We start from the raw sequence: 14,549 nt of genomic DNA, 5'->3' as shown, positions 1-14,549 counted from the left end.
AAAATCAAATTCTCTGATTTGCACAAGACGCCCTATGCGTGTACATCAAAAATCGAGACTCTAACGCTAAAGATCGCTGGAACAAAGACATGAAACACACAACGGTATCAAACGATAACGTCGGTTATGAACAAGAATAGATGGTCACGTGATAAAAAGAAAGAGTAACGTACAGCATGCACTGTCTCATTCTGATCTATGAAGCCGTGACTTCTATAACTTCGTAAAATACGAGGAAAGAAATAGTTGACGAACGGATGTCGACTCATTCGTTTCGTACCCTCGTTTCGTTTCCCCTTTACATCCCTCTTTTGTCTCTACGGTTTTGCTCGCGCGTGCAACCGACCATACAAGATACAATATAACGAGACCATGTCCAACACACGTGAAACGCGTCCCTCCCTTCCCTTGCTTTTCTGTAAGACGAGTTCTCGTGCAAGCACGCACATACAGCATAAAAATGAAAATGTTGCCCCGCGGAACGTGCACTCGAGATTTCGAGTGCTGCTTGTCGAGATCTACCTCGTATCGCGCGGATTTATTATTTATGTGGAGGATCGGTGAACTCTGTTCCCTGTGGCCCTTTACACGTAGAATATCGTGCCCCTTGGCTGTAAACGCGAATAAATATAATGGCCGCGCGAGAAGAAATTATTCTGGATGCATAGTCGGCAACAGTCGAGATAAACGCTAATCAGTATTCACGATGTTGTTGATAAAAAGAAAAACAATGATAACGATTGATATCGCGTTCGTCGAGGCGACGTCATACAACGAGCTGGTGCGGAAAGTAATGCGATCCAGCTGATACACAATAACTTATAAAATAATCTACTAATAATAATGAATTAAGAGACAAGTTACCAGTTATAGGTTAGAAACATTTATTTTGTAAATTTACAATTTTACACAAAATATGATAATTAGCTGACGTGTACATAATTTGTAAAATCTACCCGAAGCCCTTCATTGGTTTCATTCGTATCAAACTTGGCGCTGTTATGCAAGAGAATCTATTAGTGTTGATAAGCTGTAATTTGTAACTTGTACAATTTCATTTATGACATTAGTTCAACCGTGCCCTGACTTGTGAAGTCGCATGGCATTCAGAACTCTACTTCTTAACTTAATTAATATTCGTCTGCATGAGTGATGCCATTAATATTTTCTTTTATATGTTCAAGGCTAACAGAAAGCAAATATGTATTTAATCCCAAAATCAAGCACGAAGATAGTTTCGACCTGACATTGGTTGACAACATATTGAAATTTCAAAATTGCTCTTTTGTAAAAGAAAGTGTCTGGTCTTCGTACGTATTAAATTACATATCTATTATATATCTATAATAACTATATATCGCATGACTGGTCATTGTGCGATGCCTTTCAAAAATTCAAAATATCCAATTTCGATGCATTAGCGGTAAAACGCGTGAATATTACTAAATATCGATGAAAAGAGAGAATCGACGGAAGAATGTCCGGAAAATGTACATATTTACCAGGCATGCTGGGCACCATTAAGCGCAGCATCGTAGGGAGAAATCACTAAAATCCTATTTTTATGAACGGTCGTCGGACATGAATAGTTCAGTCCACCTCTCTGCTACAGGCAAACGTCTCCTAGAAATACGCCAACGTAGAATCACGAAGGAGGAAAAGGGACGCAGTGGTTCGAGAACAGAGTGGTCTTGTTTCTACTGTCCACACTTTCCTAATGCAAAACTCGTGTAGCATCGATAGACCGTCGACATTAGCCAACGACACACCGGTGTGACTGCCGTAGATAGCCGTGTGTTTTTCCCTGGTGTTTGTTCGACGTACTTTATCGAACAGGAAATCACACAAGCGACGATAAAAGAGGCTGCCACAACACAAAGCAGCGAATGTTTGTTTACGCAGAAAACGGCGAATAGTGCTAATTATAGTCGCGGGAGCTGAAGGGAGGAAACGGCGAAGACACTATTTTTACGAGTCTCTCCCGCCAGAATATCGTCGGACGTCTGCCTCCGTCTGACACCGCAACAAAGCCAACAGACGATAAATGAAAAGCCAGTAACCCTCCTATTACGGTCTATTGGCCGCGATAAAAATATTACATCGACTCTTATGCTTCTGACACTTGCCAAACTTGGCTAAAAATCGATCATTTATGCACCACATGTTTCGTGTATCAGCTCGCAACAGCAATTAAACACGCCACCTAAGTATGTGGAATAATTTTTCGTTGGGAGCAATAAACAGGACCTCTATTAAATCATCTGATTAATTATGATCGATCAAATGAAAAAAAAACTGCATGCCATGTGTGCATGATATTAAATGGTATGATTAAAAAGTTAATGGAATTTTCTTTATTTCTATAGGATTTTAAGTGAACTACGTGTTGCGAAACACTGGACAGAAGTTTTAACTAGTTTATATACACGTGTTAATGGGTTGGATATCGATCAATCCGCAGAATTTTTTGCAGAAAGTGAGGTTAGAACACGACACGAGCGCTCGCTTGTGTCTCGCGCGCGCGTGTCAGCGAGTGGGAATTCGCTGTTTTCATGAGGAAAAATGTGCGCGGCACGCGCGGTGACGTTCTATTTTCGAATGAAAGGCGCGATCAGGGGACAAGAACGAAAGAGAGATGCAGAAACCGGGAGAGAAAGGGAGCGAAAGAGAAACCGGCCAGCCCGCAAGGAAGAGTGAGAAAAACATGACTTGAGTGGAGGGTATGCGCGAAACGAAGAGACGTGGACAGACGTAGGAACGAACTGCGAGGGAAAAGCGTGGAGTAGAAAGCGAGAAAGCGAGAAAGCGACGCAACGAGAGCAACAACGTTGTGCAAAAACGAAGACAGATTGCGACGTGTCTGTATGTGCACGTATAAGAGGAAAGAGGATGAAGCGCAAGTGTGTACGCTTTGAAACACGGCGGGAGAAGGCGGGTAGAAACAGAGAGAGCAAAAGGGAGGAAAAGAGGAAAGGAGACAGAGAGCGTGCTGCCGTTATAGTGTGGACACCGGTAAGGAACTCTGACTCTGACTCGTCTTGTGCTGGGCGGCCATGCTGGGTCTCTCTTGCGTTCCGAGAATGAGTATACCTATACCTTTTGCGTACACGATGAAAACTCGTGTATCCCCTCGCAGGAAATTCTATCACGCACGTTGCCGTTTGCTATGGTTGTGTGAAGCGTGGTTCAGTGAAATCACATGGCACAGTGAACGATTAAAGACAATATCGATCGATGGTAGAAAAAAAGCAAAACAAAATGAAAAAAAAAGAAAACAGAGTAAGAGGGAGAAGAAAAAAAGAACAGAGACTGAGGGAATCGTCGAAAAGAAAGACAACAACAACGTGCGCTAGACGAAAGGCAAAAGACGAAAAGAAGCGAAAAAGGATGTAAAGTAAAAAAAAGAGGCTAAGAGTGCGAGAAAAAGGAAGGAGACAAGCACACGCACCGTGTTGACCACCGCGCGTTCGCCGTTTGGGACGAGAAGAGGGGGCACCTCTGTTCACGAGCACGATCAGACGTATACGCAGTACACGTAAAACTACGCGCGGCAACGACACACACGACCAGTGCACGCGTCTTCGCGGCGGCCCCGTGTTTTCCACCGTGCGCAGCGTGTCGATGCTGGCTTTTCCTTTCTCGGCATGGACGCCACGGCAGCCACGCCAAGACGAACGAAAAAGGAAGGAGAAGCGGCGGATCGAGCGTGTGGATCGTACGCAGCGAACGACCGAAGCTCGAAGCCGAGCGAGCCGAAGATCCGTGGAGCAAACGGTGCTGCCTATCGGATGGCACTGCGTTCAGCGCCGCGGTGCGCGACCCCCGTCGGCCTTCATCGTCTTTCCTCGTCGCGCCTCGTCTCGTCTCGGTGGCGCTCGTCGCTTTTCGCCCCTTTCCGTCCCTCGAGTTTCTGCCGCGTCTCGCGCGCCTGTCCCTCACCTCTATGTGTAGTGTGTACTTACTACCTTTACTCCTCCCTACACATCCGTCTTGTTTCTGTTCTCTTTCTCCTCTCTCTTGTTCTCTTCCATCTCATCGCTCCCTAACCCTTTCTTTCGCATGAGACACCCTCTCTTTCTTTCTTTCGTCACCGTTGCAGCCTCTTTCGATTCTCCATATCGCCGCCATCGCTACTGTCACCACTACCGCCGTCACGGCTACCACCGCCACCGCCGCCACAGCCGCCGCCGATTCCAACACCGCTACCGCTACCGCCACCACCACACTATCGTCACACATCTGCTGTCGTCGCCGCAGTCGCCGTCGCAGTCATAGTTGACGAGTGCTGTCGCGAAAATCGTCTGGTTTCTTGGCAGTCGCTAGCGCGAGTCAACCCAACGACTCGATTACTCGCTACTCAATCGGACGAATCGTGCTCTCTCTCGTTATATTACACCTTCTTTGATCTTGCCGTGATAGGTTGTCAGGGTCAGTTTGTTTTAGTTTGAGGAAATTTAGTTATGAAGCATATACCTTGTTTTGGCGGATGATTCTACTAGATAGATACCTTGATTGATACGATTGATTAGTGTCATTTGGAAATAGGCTTTCAAACTTGAGAAAGCTCTCAGTGGAATCTCATTTTGTAAATGAGCAACGAGAACAGATAGTATACTAATAAATTTCGCACTGTTTTTATGTTCATCCGATCGAATTATGTTCGTTAGTTAATTCATAATCCGAGAAGCTTATTAATTATTCTATTCACTAAGATTAGCTTGAGCGTAATGATTCATGATGAAGCTATAATAACTTTTTTTCATGATAAACGTAATCTATGTTACAAGTGGAACTTGTATTTAGTAACGTATCGCGCCAGTGTAATACCACAGAAAACAACATTTTTTTCTAATATGTAATTTCTTTAAATAATGTTTCTCCTAATAGCTTGAAAATTTTCGATAGAACGGATGCTGTAACAAAAGTATACTAACTTCATACAGATGCAACAACATAACTTCCTTAAAATTCCTTACAAGTCCTTATATATTATAACCATACACTTATAATAAAAATCGTGTCCTTTGAAAAATTGTCGAGAAATCATGAAGTTATTGAAGATTTATGAAATTATGAAATTAAAAGAAAACCACGTGGATCTTATGCTAACAAGAATCCATTGATAGTGCATTGACCACTGCGATCCGTGGCACGCACCAACAATGTCCCCTAGACAATCGGGCAGCAGAACCCGAGATTCTCCAATACAGATGAACCTATGCATATTTGGCACATCACACCCGGCACGTTCCGTTGTGTCACCCTTTCGCTCTCAAGCACTGCGCAGCAGACGTAACATAGAGTACATGCCGCTCGTACAAGCAAATTTTGATACGCTACTCCTAATCTTCGCTCCAAAATCCAATCACTTACAAAGGAAAATTTAAATGTGATATTTGACATTTTTAAAAATTGGAAAGAAGCAGTGATAAAAGAAATTAAAAGCTGTAGACATATATTGATCTGAAGCGAGGAATTGATACACGCTTGGTCAGTGATAATAATTCACTGGAAAGATTAATCGTGGAATGTCAGAAGCGGCGCGATATCCATTCTCGAGTTCTGTATTGATGGCGGAAACCAGTTCCGTGTCTTACTTGGCCTTCCCAACCCCTTAGCTACATGGCGGTATCGACGTTATCGAACGCTGCTCCTTATTTAGAGAAAAGGACGTAAAAGCTTGAAATACTAAAGTCGACTGATTTTAATACTTCGCCATGTAGAACAATATTTATTTGAATTTTGACAAAATAAATTGAAACTTCATAGGAGATTTTGCGATGTGAAAAGAGAACATTCCAAATCTGTTGATCTTAATGAAATTTATATGGAAGACAGGCACAGATAATTCAAATCATCAATACGTAAACATGTATGTCAATTATATTTGGTTATCACACTGAACACCCAGAGAAGAATTAATCTATTTTCTCATAAATAAGAAGCATAGATCAAAATATAAAAAATATTTGTAAAATCGAATGAAGAAATGTTCCAGAACTGGACAAACATGTGACCCGAAAGCTTCGATTCTCCGATGATCCCATAACACATTCGATCCTGCAATCCTCGAATCGTTTCATATACACCATAAAATGGTAACCGAGTGCTTGTTCAGGCTTCCGTGTTACCATTCTTTGCAACCCACCTTTCGTATCGTTCTCCGTCTTCTAACCACGTGACTCAGCCTCGTCATCATCGTCGCAGACTCTTGCCAAACGTCTCGCGCAGTTGTTAGCTTTGTCCTGCACGATGAATAAGCCTTATCTACTTGCAAGATAAGGGGTCTTCGATCTCGAGCCAGCGTACCGTAAACAGAGAGTGCTCGCATAACGAGAAAGATCGGTTGAACACGGTCGTTGCTAGTCATTGGCCCTGAAGAACGTCGATCCGAGAATGAAATCTCGTTGGCGAAAGGCGAAGCGCGTAGGTTGATAGGCGCATTGAGATACGAACATTCAGCGGTGGAATGGCAGAGGATGGAGAAAGGAAGGGAAGGAAATGCAAAAATGCAAGTTTTACGGACCGCTTGAACAGCGGCATTCCACGGATATACATACTTGGAACCGGACACCGAGTTCGTGGAACTGGGACGATCACTCGAGAACTATACTATGGTATTTAAAGAAAGGCATACCGAGCAGCACCCCGTTTACCGTTACCATAAACCTCCGCCGACCTTTTGCGCGTCACTTACACGGTCAGACAAGTTGGATTACCGGAGCTCACGCTGTTACAATCGAGATTTCATGGTTAAACCTTTTGGATTTTTACTTAATCCTCCGCCTATTTTTCACTAGCACGGTCAACATTATGGAATTCTTCGAATCCCTGGTCTGACTTCTTATTGTTTTGGGACTTTAAAAGGACTTGAAGAAATTCTTACTTATTACGGTCGCTAACTTATTATACAAGTAATACTTTGGCCAGATGTTCAAACCTTTCTGGAATAAAAAGATTAAAGTTTGATAGAAAGTTGTGGAAAAACGGGAATTTGTTTGAAAGATACGTTGAATTTTGTATTGAAGAAACACATCATTTCAAAAATTAGGATCAAGTTTTTCAAATTTTAACGTCCGTTATAATGATAAAATTTAGCAAAACGTATGTCTTCAAATAGGATTGATGCGTGTGTTACTTACATTTTACAAGAAACGATTGCTTGTTGAGGACTATATAACAGTAAACTGTTTGCTATACGATTCTGTCCAAGAATGGCGTTTAACGAGGAGTTAGTGGATGCAAGGCGAATTCCGATAAACGGCCCCAGTGCGATTCGCTTCGCGTTGTTTTTCACCGTAATCCTTCTCGCTTGTAATCCTCTTATCCCTTCGTGAGACGAAGAGTCGCGTCGATAGTCACGTAAATCGTTGGATTCGCGGCTAACGAAGCGCCAATATTTTCGTCGGCTGGAGATTAAGCATATCGGTAGTGGCTATCAAAAACCAATGAAATGTTTTCCCCGTAAATTCTTTCACAACGAACACGCACACTACAGTTCATAATTATCCGAACGACTTTAAAAGTCGATGGAAATCGCTTGAATAATTGAAGGATTCGCTGCATCATTTTTAATTTCCTCCCGACAGATTTCAATTTTTTATAATGATATATTCGTCGTATTAAACGATCGACGAACCTTCATAAAAGTTGTTTAATTTTCATTCAACGTTAAGTAAGTGATATAGATTACAGATCGTTGCTCGTAATAAAAATTCGACAAATTTAACAAGCATAGTTTTCTCATTACGAGTCTCTCGATTCTAAATGATACTGTATCTGTCGAAATCATTTTACCAACCAACCTATGCTGACAAGTTCGTCGCTACCAAACAACATTTCCACAGAGAAAACCTCGGACCAGTGTAGGCAAACGAAAAGATTTTTCACAGAAGAAAGGGGAAAGAATTAAGAGACGCGGAGAACAGGTTGGTGGATCGTGAGATACGAAGAAACACCGTGAACGGGGTAGAGAATTTCGTGGCGACGAAAAGAATGTGGACAAAGCTCAAGGGAGGAGAAGAAGAAAGGATGGAACGGCAGGGGGAGAAAGACTATGATGAGATGCGAGGCGCGATGAGAAGGAACAAACGTAGTAAGAGGAGGTGAAGCAGAGAAACGGGACAGACGTTTAAAAGAACCTCAAAGAGCATAAAGACCAAGTGATAATCGGTCAGAGACCCTCCACCGGGGCCAGACGGCTATACACTCGGTTGGAGTGCCAGGGCAGACAACGGACAGACGTACGGACGTGCACAGGAACGAACGGACAGACCGAAGCAACCAGAACACATTGTGATGGCCTGCTACACAGGCCTATGCTCTCTTTCTTCCTCTTCCTTTTTCTTCATTCTTTTCCTTCTTCTTCTCCCCCCCTGCCCCTCCTGTTTTCTCCTTCTTCTCTCTGGTTCGTTCTTCTAGTACACTCCAGGCCATTGCCATTCACCGGGCTGTCTCCTCTCTCATTTTCCAAGCCCGTGGCCTCCTCTCTCCCTCTTTTTCTCTTTTCTTCGAGCCTGCTCGTCTCTTTCCTTGCGTTGCCTGACCCCTTTGCTCTGTACATTTTTTCTCTTTTCCCCTTTTTCTTTCACGAGTGAGTGAAGCTTTACTTATTTCTCGCCCTCTTTGCTCGCTTCTTTCCTCGTCTTTCCATTTCGACCCTGTCCTCTGCTGGTACTCGTAGTTACCACTCTTTCATTGGAGAATATATTTTATAAATAATAAAGCGAAACATGGTTGGAATAATGCGCGAGTTCTGTCTTTTATTTTCATTTCTCGTGGCTTAGAAAACTCTTGGTCGGCTTTTGGATTATGCGTATACGTATGTAGATCGCGGGATGTGGTAATTTGTATCGAGAGTTCGTCCTTGTATCGAAACAAATTTTGAATCGCTCTACGTCTTCTCCAAACTCTTCATACTTTTGAAAAAAGATCGATAGTTAAATCAATACTCTATGTCTATAAAATGTCTCAGTGTCAGAAAAGACCTAAAATTCCATCACTATTTAACCAACACCTTTTTCCTAACACCTATCGTACTTTGTACTTGAAAAAGGATAATTACATGTGCAAATCGATACATATCGATATCTAGTTAGTTCGTCTACCGTTGGAACGAATTCTCAGCGGTTCTATATTGTCTGAATATCCTCCCTGGATTTCCGAAAAAAACCTTGAGGCCGCATGACGCATAAATGCATCGCATACTTGATCTACACCGTATAGCCCGTCTGCGTTAGAGCGATTCGACCCGCTTACGTGCATGACTTCTTTTTCATCGAATCGGCCGCGAGCTACGTTCTGCTCCGTCAGTCGGCCCCGATCTACAGACCGCCTGCCTGTGTCCGCGCATTGTCCAAAGAAGCCCACCATCCCACAGCTATCCATACTCTCGCGATCGTGTTTCTACAAAACGCGCCGTCTTGTCTGAGAACGCAGGGCCAGCGCAGCCTTGATCGTCGCGCGCGAGAGGAATACGCTTAAAGGTAGTTCTCTTCAGCAGAACGAGCGTCCTTCGAATCTCTACGAACCTTGGGAAACGTCCAGAAGACATTCAGTCTAGGGAATATAGGTTTTCGGTACAAGCTTTCACCAACAAGACGAATCTCTTATAAAACGTAATTCTTAATCTACAGTTATTCCTTTCTATTTTCATTGAAAAATATTTAAAACCAGATGTCGAAGAATACCAGAGAAATTTCACGAATCATTGAAAAGCCTAGAACACTACAAAAACTGGTATTCAACGGCCTAATTTGCCTAGAAAGTATAAAAAAATACACCATCGACTGTAGAGGGTTAGTTCTAAATATTTCACGAACTCGGGAAATTGGCGAATTCTTGCACGATGTAAAAAAAGCTACTCAAACAATGTCCTGAAATTATTCAACGAACAGCTCTTTCCAACCAATAGCCTACGTTTCTTTTATTAATGATCCGTCATTTAGTCTGGTTTCGTGCAACCTGTCGTATCTGGTCGGACGCGTCATACCGCATTGGAAACGAGCCATGGCGCATCACGAATCTTCGCCCTGTTATTATTCCATCAAATACCAGAAGGCAGCCGAGGGCGTGTAAGGGACGAGAGCGAAAAGGAAGAACCGAAAGTAGAAGACGGAGGACGATGAAACTGGATGAGAAAGCTGAGGCTGCAGGCAAGCAAGGGCTTCTTCTCTCCTCGAGAGAGCAGCCTGAATTTTTGCGGCTGTTTTTTACAGTTACACCTGCCGTTCCCGAACCCACTGATCGCAAACGTCACGCACCACGTCGTATCGCTTCGTACTTCATGCGTGGAACATGAGGACGGGCCTTGTATACGAATATATTTACGTGGGGTGGTTGGCTAGCGGGAGCCAAAAAGGAAAAATGCGCAGAGCAGAGGATGGCCAGAACTGAAAAAAGGTGCAGACTAAAAGAGAAACCGACCACCGCCACGAAAGGGAATATACTTCGTGACGAACCAAACGTATGTATATATATATATATACACTCCCTCTCGAAAGTTGTTTCTTTCGAAGTCAATAAACCGGCCGATTATGCGAAATCAGCCGCGGCCTCTCGCTTAAATATTCAATTAAACAGCCGGATGAAATTTATACGCGACCAGCATCGATGCTGCTAGCCCTTCGAATCACCCATATCGAACACGTGGCTCGGGATCTACACGAAAAACTTGCGCTCGACACTCGTACGGGACAGGATTTTTATTCAAGATCGCGATCCTGAATGATGAATGTCGTGGAACTCGATGGCTTGTGAGTAATTTGTTAGGAGATAAGAGTGAAAGTCCTTATGATTCTTCATAGGATTCACTTGTTTGGATAACCAAATAGCTTTTCGTAGTTTTTAATTCTTCTTTGATGATCGCGTAACTTTTGTAGGAATGAAGATTTTGTAAAAACATTGCGAAAGAAAATTGGCTTGGGATCAGAGAATAAGAGATGACTACCGACTACTCCTGATTTTAGGCAACACCTACTTTCATCGAAGCAAGTGATGAGGATCGTAAAATAGAAACAAATGGAATATAAAGATGTTAGAATAAATAGGCAAGTTTGGCTTGCACGATTTAACTGTTCATAGCTGTGAAATGATTAGAACGATAAAAATTTGAATTTAGTTATTCTATAGAAGAATAAGAATTTAATTAGCTATAGTCTATTACATAAAATACGATCATTTCGCATAGAGTCATAATTTACAGATTTCTTGTTTTTCTTTTTTCGTAGCTTCACACTATTTAACTATCGAGAGATTATATTCATATGTAGGTAACTATAATATAATAAATGTTCGTCAAACTCGAATGGTCCTATCGATCGACTTTGGCGTTTTTCACCTGACTACTCGTGCCAAAGAACCAACGCTAGCTCTTTCCACCCTTGCGCGAGTAGTAGGTACTCGTGTGCCGTTGTTATCTGTTAATAACTGGAATGTTTGCAAGCTCTTTCCAAGTGTTGCGACTTGGCGCGGACAAATAACGCGTCGCTCTTTGTGCACGTCATCCGACCACCGCCTACCTTTTTTCCTTTCTGCGAGTGCAATTTCTCGCGCATCGCTGGTACACCTGTTGAATCTTCCTCTTTACGAGTAGATGCCACGCGAATTACGGGCTCGCGTGAAATCGTCCGGTTTGTCGATCATCCACCATGTTTCTTGTTTCGTACAGTCGATGAAAGGAATATAGAACGTTCTTGAATTGGAACACCCATTGGATACTGATTAATGCAAAGAACACCCAGTGTGTAATTGACATTCTTAATTAAAATGACCAATTCGAAATTTTCTATACTTCTACAGAATTAAAGCATTTTTGGACATTTAAATGATTTTTCGTAAACTATATTATACGCACAAATTCGGATACATGTTATTCCTTATATCTTTCACCTTGATTTCTTTATCGAATTAAGCTTGTGTCATTCGTATAGAATTTGATCGCAAACTGTCCAGACAATGCCGGAAACTAAATTCATCTTCGAAGTACTTATCGAAGTACTTATTGTTGCATAAAAGACATAGGAGATCATCAGGAATAAAGTTTCATTAGTAAAATAAAAAGCAAATTGAAATTTTAGTTTATTAAGAAGATCGCAAACAAAAGTAATTAACTTTCATCCGACCCTACAACAATAACCGTTTTAATTACCATTCGTATTCCAACGAGAGAAAAATTCCAACACTATCTCGAACCTCGTTGATCGTTCTAAACACACATATACACTTCGAGGGTCTGATCGTTTCTTATGAGCGAATAGCCAACAAGATATTGAACCTGCAAGAAAGAAACTTATCATCGGTCCCAGAAAGCGGATATACCCCGAAGAAATGCGTCTCGCCGATTTCCCCTTTGCCTCGAAAAAAAGGAGAAAGATAAAAAAAAAAGCATTTCACGATGCAAAAATACCTTTCTCCTCTCTCGTTTTCATTGGCAGTCTCTGCGACGCGACGGTATATGCATGATTCCAGAAAATTGAACGGCTCCACGTCTGACAAGGGACATCTATTCGACTGTACGAAGCAGACGGTGCACGCTCGTTGAAAAATACATGTGCCCCTGCCCCCTTCGTCCCTTCGCGTTTGGTATCGTATACGATAGCTCAGCGGGCGTCGAGGGCAAATTGGATTATCGACGATCAAACACGGAATCCGATCAAATCGCTTGGAAAGGGCTTCATCCTTCATCTTCATCGGTTCGACGCCGTCGACCGACCGACACGCACGGTGCACATACGCGTTCCGTCCAATTCTTCCTTCTGATTGCAAAATTCTGCATTTCGACGATTTCTGGCCGAAGATACGGCTCGAGCTTTACTCATCGTTCAAATTGTATTAACGTTGCGAAGCAGCAACGCGATCAAGATCATGGGCTTCTTATCTGTGACAGATTTAGTCATCGAGGTTTTACCTTTATGATGCATAGTTAGCGCGTTTGATCATTGCCGAAGAAGCATCGATCTTGGAATTTGAATTATTGAAATAGATTTTGAAAAGACATAGCTATCAAAAAATTCCGACAAGAAGCAAAAATGATTGCAGGTCGTATGATGGAAATAACATGTAGGTGCATATCCACTTGAGCCAATTAGAATATATAAGAATACAAATACAGCTAATTGTACAATAAAAGATGTATTCAGATTAAAGAAATTCAGAGAATTTCTTTGTCAACGTCAGAGCAACGTCGCATTTTACAATATTAATTATAATATACATGTATTGCAAGTACATATGTGCAATTTCAACTACTTGCACGTGTCCAAACTAAAAGAACGATGCCAAAGTAGATGGAAACAAACCGATGGTCGTAACCATTCGATCAGTGCAAAGTAACCAATCCTAAATATACATACTGACCACGTACACACGTATGTACGTCGTTTAGCCAGGTTTTTACGAATCGAGAAAAAAATCGCGTTTTCTGTCGCCGGACAAGGGGGCGAGGCGAAGATAAAAGATAACGGAGCAAACGAAAAAAAGGAAGAAGCAAAAGAGGAAAAAACAGCGGAAGGGGGAATAAAAAACAAGGATGAGAGAAAAAGAATTATGCGATTATCGCCGAGAAGAGAAGAGCGATAAGCCGTCAAAGGGCATTTGCCGCGACCGGACCAGTCGGTGGATCGTTCTCTCCCGCGTTAACCACGTTGCCGGCAATGACGGCAAGGGAGAAGCAAGAAGCGGGAAAAAGGAATGGGGGTAGGGCGCGAGTAAGCGGCGCGAAGGCCAGAAGAGAGCGGGAGAACGAGAAAAAGAAGAATGAGAAAAAAGCATCGTCAGAGCAGCTAGGTAACCGCCAGGAGTCGAGAGTTATCGTCTGGCGATAAAAGTCGATGGCGATAATAACGGCGATATACTCGTCCCCTTTCTCCCCGCCCGTTGTGGCTCCTCTGCCACATTCTCCTACCACCGTGTTCCTCCGTCCTTCTTTCTCCACTCGTTCAACCAGGCTGATGCACTGGTCTGGCCTGCGTCCGCCTGTCTGGCTGTCAACGGGTCGTTGAACCCCCCTCTTGCCCCTCTCATATCCAAGCCGACCGATGCGATGTCTTCAAAGCTTCGAGACTTATCGTCGTTTAAATGCAACGCCGCGCCGCGGTCTCCGCTCCCTGGTTGCACGCAGCCGACCCCCCTCTCTCTTTGCCCTCACCCCTTCTACCTCCCACACAGAACCCACCACCGCATCACCACGCCATCGCCACGATCCCTGTGTCCCGTCGCACGCCGCACCGTGCGGATACAAAAGTGGGCAGCAGTTTCTAAACGAACACCGACTCCATCGTCCTTCGTAGACTTCGCAGATTTCCCTCCTCTATATACTTGTATGTACGTGCACGATGCGATACAATTGTATCTCGATGATGGTCGTGCATAACAGGATCGCCGAGCGTCAATGAGCGTAATCGTGACAACGAGATCGACGATTAATCATTCGAACGATACGGTGAAAAGGGATCAGAATTTCAGCAGACAAGCGTTTCGTAGCGATTGTCTGCTTTCTTCTTTGCATCTTACACGGTGAAATGTTATCACACGCGTGATCATGGATTGAG

The 14,549-nt window shown here is 43.1% G+C and overlaps 1 long non-coding RNA gene across 3 annotated transcripts; it reads left to right on the top strand.

The window, feature by feature from the left end:
- The first annotated feature begins 3,374 nt into the window (after nucleotides 1-3,374).
- LOC125385765 lies at nucleotides 3,375-11,861 on the top strand. 3 transcript variants are annotated; one of them, XR_007225382.1, is made up of 3 exons: nucleotides 3,375-9,617; nucleotides 9,948-10,754; nucleotides 10,881-11,861. It is a non-coding gene; the product is annotated as an uncharacterized LOC125385765 (long non-coding RNA). The 3 variants fall into 3 exon arrangements; XR_007225381.1 differs by having other exon boundaries at nucleotides 3,375-10,465; nucleotides 10,607-10,754; XR_007225383.1 differs by having other exon boundaries at nucleotides 3,375-10,465; nucleotides 10,582-10,754.
- The last annotated feature ends 2,688 nt before the right edge of the window (nucleotides 11,862-14,549 follow it).

Source organism: Bombus terrestris, chromosome 10 (genome assembly GCF_910591885.1).
Source record: "Bombus terrestris chromosome 10, iyBomTerr1.2, whole genome shotgun sequence".
Classification (NCBI taxonomy): Eukaryota; Metazoa; Arthropoda; class Insecta; order Hymenoptera; family Apidae; genus Bombus; species Bombus terrestris.
This window is presented reverse-complemented; position numbering and strand designations above follow the sequence as displayed.